The 7,937-nt window shown below is 38.2% G+C and overlaps 1 non-coding gene across 1 annotated transcript; it reads left to right on the top strand.

The window, feature by feature from the left end:
- Positions 1–2,231: 2,231 nt before the first annotated feature.
- On the top strand, positions 2,232–2,338 carry LOC149015679 (small nucleolar RNA R71). Its single transcript, XR_016173801.1, has one exon. It is a non-coding gene; the product is annotated as a small nucleolar RNA R71 (small nucleolar RNA).
- The last annotated feature ends 5,599 nt before the right edge of the window (positions 2,339–7,937 follow it).

The following is a 7,937-nucleotide window of genomic DNA, read 5'->3' as shown; positions in this document are numbered from 1 at the left end:
AGACCAAAACAGGGAATTGAAGGCCCAGATCAAATCCTATCCTAAAGGGGTTTTGCACACAAGTCAAGTGACTTACCTAATAGGTAGAAATGCCTTCAAACCAAGATAGAGAGCACTCCAAGTCCATCAACTAATCCGATCTTCATCAAGATTCAGTTTCCATAAATAGAACTTCATCATCAACTTTCATGGATTCAAAGCCGACACCAAGTCCTCCACTGGGATGGCCCAAAGGCGGCTTCCTCTTCTGGGGGGGGGGCGGCAAAAAAAAAAAAAAAGGGGGGGGGGGGAGGGGGGGGGGGGGTTACATACATAGAAATTAAAAAAAAAAAAAAAAAAAAAAAAAAGAAACACATCATTAGGAAAATCAAAAGATTCCTCAAGCATATTGATCTCTTCTTCTATTTGTGGTTGTTTCCCTATTCTGAACATATTAAACTCTACAGTTTGATTTCCAAACGATAATCGTAAGAGGCCATTTCGACAATTGATTAATGCATTACTAGTAGCCAAAAATGGTCTTCCTAAAATTATTGGGATTTCATCCTTGATTGAAAAAGGTTTAGTATCTAGCACAATGAAATCAACTGGAAAAATAAAATCAGTAAAACATCTTCAACCATCCCTTTAGGAATCTTAATTGACCTATCTGCCAACTGAAGAGTAGTTCTAGTTGCTTTCAATTCTCCCAGTCCTAGTTGCTTATAAACATGGTAAGGCAAAAGATTCACACTTGCACCAAGATCAAGTAAAGCATGTTCAATGTGTGTATTGCCTATGACACAAGCTATGGTGGGGCTCCCTGGATCCTTATACTTGGCTGCTATAGGTTGAGTAATTATGGAACTAATGTTACCTGCCAAGAACGCCATTTTGGGAATGCTAGTGATTCTTTTATGAGTGCATAAATCTTTCAACACTTTTGCATAGGCGGGGATCTAGGATATGACATCCAAAAGAGGGATATTCACTTCTATCTTTTTGAAGACATCAAAAATTTTCTCCATAGTTGTAAGCTTCTTCTTATTCACTAGACGACTAGGATAAGGAGCCTTAGGATCATAAGAACTCTCATTTGAAATTTGCTCTTTTCTCATAGTTTCTGATAGTGGTTCTCCAAACTTAGGTACTGCTAAAGCAACTGGCTCATCCTCAACTTCTATGGGTTTCTCAGACAAACCCTCATTAGGAGATACTTGAACATTCTCCTCATCACAGTGGTCACCAATCTTGCTCTTTTCATTAATATGTGACTCACATGTTAAATACCCTTTCCCACTTCTCAGTGCAGACATAGAATTAATTGAAGCTAAAGAAGAATGGGAGGATTCAACTTGGTTGACTTGATTTGGTGGTCTTTGTTGAATCTGAATCCTAGGATTTAACTCAGGTTGGCTAGGCATTTTACCTTTTTCTCGCTCAGACAAAGCACTTGCAAGAGTGGAAATTTGTTTTTCCATATTATGCATAGAAGTCATGAAGGTGCTGGAAAGTACTTCCATATTCTTCTCTAAGGAAGAGAGACGAGAAAACTCTAGGTTGTTACCTCTGTTGAAACCAGGTGATGATTGATTTTGTGCAATGTGAGGCATATGAAGCATAATAGGTGGATTGACAGGCCTAGCTAAATTGGCATTCTGAAAATTAGAGGCTTGAGGGAACTGGACATTTGGACAATGAGAAAATTGGGCATTTTGCTTTTGAGGGGCACCAAATTGATTTTGTGTGGAATAATTGCTTAACCCATTTTGGCTTTGCCCTTGAGACCATGAAAAGTTAGGATGATTCTTCCACCCAGGATTGTACGTGTTACTGTACGGGTTTGGAAACATCGCACTGACATTCTCATGTTGGCCTCCAGAATAGCTAGGACATTCCTTAATTACATGTGTAGGAGATTGACACCATGCACACATAGCAATAGATTTGTCAATAAAATGTGCTTGACTTGGTGGTGCAGCTTTAACTACCAAAGTCTCTAATTTTTTCAAAATGTTATCTATTTGTACTTCCTTATGAACTTGGCTATCAACAAAATATATCTACTAGTCCTTTCAGACTCTTGGGTTGACTCCCATTCTCTAGTTCTATCAGCTAGGTCTAAAAGAAAATTCCAAGCTTCGGAATCATCAGTGAATGATGTAAATCCTGTGGGGCACATTGATTCCAAAAGTTGCTTTGTTTGGTAATCGATACCCTCATAAATTATTTAGCATAAATGCCATAATTTTATACCATGGTGAGGGCATTCTTGGAGAAGGCTTTGAAACCTCTCCATTACCTTAGCAAAGGACTCATTGGGTTTCTGACGAAATTGAAGAATATCATTTCTTATTTTGTTCGTCTTAGAGAAAGGAAAGAATTTCTTCAAGAATAGGACAGTAAATTGTTCCCATGTGATAATGCTATCCCTAGGTAAGTTATAAAGCCACTTTTTTGCTTGGTCTTTTAATGCAAAGGTAATAAACCGTAGTCTTACGGCATCATCAGTAAGTTGTTGTACCTTCATAAGGACACAAACCTTCTCAAACTCCCTAAGGAACAAATATGCATCTTGATCAGGTAGCCCATGAAATTGGGGTAACATAGATAGATAATGAGATTTGAGCTCAAAGTTATTACCCCTCACTTCAGGTAAATGTATACAGGAAGGTTGTGCAGATCGGGTTGGATAAAATCTATCCCTAAGACTCTTAGGTGGAGGTGGTGGAGGTAGACCTTCCATGGTCAAGTTAGACACTCGGACAATTCTATTTATAGAATCACGAGTCCAGACACACATGCACTAACCACTTAATGCAATTAATGACTCTTATGAAAGAAAATAAATAAAGTAACTAAAGAATAAAAGAAAATAACAAAAATGAAGGGAAAGTAGTGAATTTCCCACCCCAAAGATTGAAACAATGATTCCAAAACTGTAAGGTTGCCGTATAGCTGAGCGCTTATAGGTTTGACAGCAAGGGAATCCATATAGTCTTCAGAGCCACCTACAATCGAATCCTGGGGATTCTGCAGTAGAGTGGGGACTACTATACGTTTTTGTTTCTACTCAAGTTAAGAGTAATATCTTTGAATTTTATTTTTTTATTTTAAATCACTTCGATTTACCTAAGAATGAGAAAAACAAAGTGGACTAATACCTCCCCGGCAACGGCGCCAAAAACTTGTTTGTGAAATTTAAAAGTAACCGCAAGCGCACGATATCGTGTAGCTAACGGGTCGATCTCAAGGAGATATGCCACTTATAATTCAACTTCTTAATAGTAATGCGTGAGTGGAATGATTAAATTTTTGTTAACTAATTCACTAAACTAAACAATCATAATCTATATGTCTAATGAAATCGAATTGAAACGAGAAATAAATTAAACACAATCAATGCATAAATAAAAGACCAGAGAAAAAAATGTGAACAATAAAAATAAAAAGGAAAAAAAATAAAACCAGTTAGTATGTTAAAGCGATCAAGTAAAATTTAGTTCATAGTTAAAATGCAGATGCAACACCACCCGTCACCAGAAGCAGAGGCACGACTGTAGCTAACGGGTCGATCTCAAGGAGATATGCCACTTATAATTCAACTTCTTAATAGTAATGCGTGAGTGGAATGATTAAATTTTTGTTAACTAATTCACTAAACTAAACAATCCTAATCTATACGTCTAATGAAATCGAATTGAAACGAGAAATAAATTAAACACAATCAATGCATAAATAAAAGACAGAGAAAAAAAATGTGAACAATAAAAATAAAAAGGAAAAAAAAATAAAACCAGTTAGTATGTTAAAGCAAATCAAGAAATTTAGTTCATAGTTAAAATGCAGATGCAACACCACCCGTCACCAAAAGCAGAGGCACGACTGTAGGCTTGCTCCGGTTATGTGGTCCGAGATAATGAATGAATAGGCAGAAAGTAAATAATAGAAAGTAAATAACAAAGCAATAAACAAAGCAATAAAAAGAAAAGGAAATAGCTAAAATGCAGATGCAACACCATCCGTCACCAGAAGCAGAGGCACGACTGTAGGCTTGCTCCGATTATGTGGTTCGAGATGATGAATGAATCGGCAGAAAGTAAATAACAAAGCAATAAACAAAGCAATTAAAGGAAAAGGAAGCCTTAACCAAAGAGAGGCACGACTGTAGGCATCTCTGATCAAGGATCCAGGGGAAGGGAGAACAATAAATAATGCTGAAAGTAAATCCTAAATTAAGAATATGGAGGGGTAGATAGAAGCGGGAATGGAGGGAGGAGAGAAGATTAATAAAAAAAAAATTACTTACTTGCGAATTGAACAAATGATTCGAATCTCAACCAACCCTAACAACCAGATCTAGACCTAGAATGATCTAAATCTGTAATTGCTAGACCCAGAGAAAAACAAATCTAAAAACTTGAAACTTGAACTTGAATTGCATTACATAAAAATTAAATCTAAACATTGAATCTAGAAATTTAAATCTTACTAATGCAAACAAAGAAAACTAGAGAAAACATAAATAAACTGAAGAGAGAAGAAAGAATGCTTCTACTAAGCTCTAAGACACGTTCTCTTTTGATGGAATATGATCTCCTTTTATAGAGTTTACATGAGATATGAAGCACGGCTGAATTTGAATAAAACTCAGGGTTTCTATCTGACTCAGCCAATTAGGGTTTTGACGTAGTAATCGCGCCAACTTAGAGAGATCAGATGCATAATTCCACCGTTGGATTTGAGGTTTAAGTAGTCGTGAAGCTCTCCTCCAAAAATCAGCACGATCGGACATTGGATGACCGTTCGATGAAGGGTTTGATCGAAACTGGACAGAGGCATTCAAAAACGGAATTTTTCCTCTTTTTCTTTCTGAATATAATTCTTTTTCCTCTTTTTCTTTCTTTAATTAAATCCAAGATAGGAAATAAGATATTGAGGTATGCAAGGACTCTTTTCCATTTGGACTCTCTCAATAATATCTCTGTAGATTTGATTTAAAATCTCAGCCGTAGATCAGATTTGCCTTCTTTATCTCTTCAATATTTCGGAGTTGGCCCATAATCACACGTCTCTAGCCCATCATGCTCCATATCAGGCCCATTTTCGCATTTGAGAATTTGAATGAACTTCTTGACGTGTAAAATAGCATGATTCAAGCCCAAAACTCCAAATATTTGCTTAAATCTTGAAAAGTCCTAAAATCTGCAAAAACAACATAAAACCCAGGGTAACTCCACTCTAAGTGTATAAAATGCATGCTTTATGCCCTAAGATTTCACACATAAATGTGCTCATCAGTAGGATTGCAAATAGCTAGACTTGGGCTCACAGGCACTCAAGATCGGTGAAATGATCCGTGAGGGGACGTGAGAGCTTCCCGTTTACTATTTGTGGATGACCAATAGGGTTGATGAGTCCAGTGAGTATATCCGTGACTCTAGTGTGAAGGATACCAGAAAGGGTCCCATGATATCTTAAATGGTTGAGGAGGAATGGAAGTATCCGGATCTGAGTTGATGACATGCATTGGGCTAGGCTTTGCCATGACATCCACCAATACTTATGCCAATGGTGATGTGAGAGAGTGGTGACCAAATCCCCAGCCAAGGAACGTCCGAGAGGGATGCAGGACTTATTACCAAACCGACTACCCAAGATATCTTAAATGGTTGAGGGTGTGTGTGTGACCTACCCAAAGAAGTATGGTGTTATGACTTAAAGCATGTCTACTATAGAGATTAGCATTCATAGAGTTAGGATCATATTTGCAACATATGTTTCATATCATCTGCATCATGTTATGACTTGTATCATGTGACTTATGTATTATGGAATAACTTGCCTTGCTGAGTTCTTTTGAACTCATTCCTTTTTGTACAATTGTTTTGTTAGATCTCCCTGCAGGTTATGAAGAACCCGATGGCTCCTTCATTGAAGCGGACCAGGATTCCGCATAGTACACTGAAGGTCTTGGCTATTACGAAGAATACAATGAAGGTCCCGCGGGTGATTTCTCTTCGTACCAGGATTAGCTTGACCCTGGTGTGAAAAGGCCATGTTTGGTGGACTATATCTACACATATGAAGATGTCTTATATAAGACTGAGGAAACCCTCGTCTAGGCCTTTTCTCTTGTTATTTTTGGAACTTGGATATGTAATTAACTTTCACTGAGTTACTCTTTTAGATGTTGGATTGTAACTTAATTTGATTTCTTACTACTTTTCCGCTGCCACTGAGGGAGTGACTTCCGCTCACTCTCTCTTTCTTTTTTTATCACACTTTTACATTTGGTATCATCTTATTCGGCACTCTGATTATCTGTTCGTGTCCTATTCATGATATGTAACAACCCTCATATTTCTAACCCGAGATCAGTATTGCAGATTCGAGAACCCGAAGGTCTAGTCGGGTAAATTTGTGGAGTGTCCGGATAGAAGTCCATGATCCATACCCTGAACCCATGGATCTGGATTCTCTGTCTGAAGAGCATGCCTTGCTTGGTAGTTGGACTTCCGGAAGGCAAGTGATGTCTGGAGATGTTCGGAATGAGGGTAAGATCTCCCCCTCATCACTTCTTTAGGGCTAGGTTGTACTTGGACATCAATCCCCTAGCAAAAGCACCCTTGTATGGCAAAATATATGGGGCGTTGCTAGTGGTAGTCGATTGAACCAAGCGACCGCCTGAAGTGACTGCCTGGTTCTGATTTCGGGGTTTTGCCCTATTTTGCCCCCTGACTTCTATAAATAGTAACCCTCACCTATTTTACGAATATTTTATTCATGGTTACCGTTTTTGTAGGTTAGACGGCTATGGAGAAGTGTCGAAAGCAGATCTGAAGTGCTGTTGGAGTCCCAGAAGGTTCTACTGTTAGTCATAGTCAATCCAGTTGAGGTAAGTGGTTCCCTGTTCACTTATGTTTCACCACTTGCTATGATTAAGGTAGTTCAAGGTTCATCTTTGGTTGTTCTTGATCCTTCTATTGCATCGCTTACCTTTTTGTTAATCTTGGTGAGATCAGATTCGAAAACGAAACCTTGCTTTCGTAAAAAGGGTTGATCTGATCAAGGAATGGTTTCTAGATAATCCAATAATGATGATTGTTAGGTTTCCTTTCACCTAGTGGTTATGGGAGTAATAGATTTGAGATTTTGACTATGATCATCCAAAATTCGGATTGAAAACGAATGATCGAAGCCTTGAGTTTCGAATTGAAACTCTCTGTTTTTGAGGCGGTCACTAGTGGCGGTCGCTCAACCTAAGCGACCGGCACGAGCGACCGGCTGGTAAACAGTGACCAATTGACTTTTGGTTTTGATCTGATTTGATTCAATTGACTTATACCTTATTGTAACCCTGTGTATATATGTTCTCTGTTTGAAGAGAAAGTTTTATAATTGTTTACGGATTTCTTTTTACGGACAAATTACTTATATGCAGGTAAGGGCATACAATCCTATCTTTATGAATAGACTTGAACATGCTAGTCCAGTGTTTGTTAGTATTAGCCTTTCATTTTATATGCTATTGTAATCACGCCTCACATGCTGATCTTGTTATATTACTGTTGTTTATCTTGTTTACATATATACTTTGTTGATTATAAATGTTATATACTGATGATGGTTAGTATGTGGTTCTAATGGATGAGGTATTCCTCTGGGATATCTTAGCTTGGGATATCATAAGGGTGTGGAATGGGACACATGCCTGTTGATGTCTCCAGCATTGTCATAATTATTGGATGACATTCTTAGGTAGAGTCTAGAGTTGCATGGCTAGGTACCCCACATGATACTACCCTTTCGGTAGGGGAATTGAAACCAGATGACAGTGATGTGACGTTGGTCCACTGTTGGTCATATAAATGGTAGGGTTGCATATGTTAGGGTTGGGCTCATGGACGTCCAAGGAACGGACCGGGTGTCGTGAGGAGTCATGAGAGCATTCTGCC

Source organism: Hakea prostrata, chromosome 5 (genome assembly GCF_041222555.1).
Source record: "Hakea prostrata isolate BN-2017 chromosome 5, UWA_Hpros_2, whole genome shotgun sequence".
NCBI classification, from domain to species: Eukaryota; Viridiplantae; Streptophyta; class Magnoliopsida; order Proteales; family Proteaceae; genus Hakea; species Hakea prostrata.
This window is presented reverse-complemented; position numbering and strand designations above follow the sequence as displayed.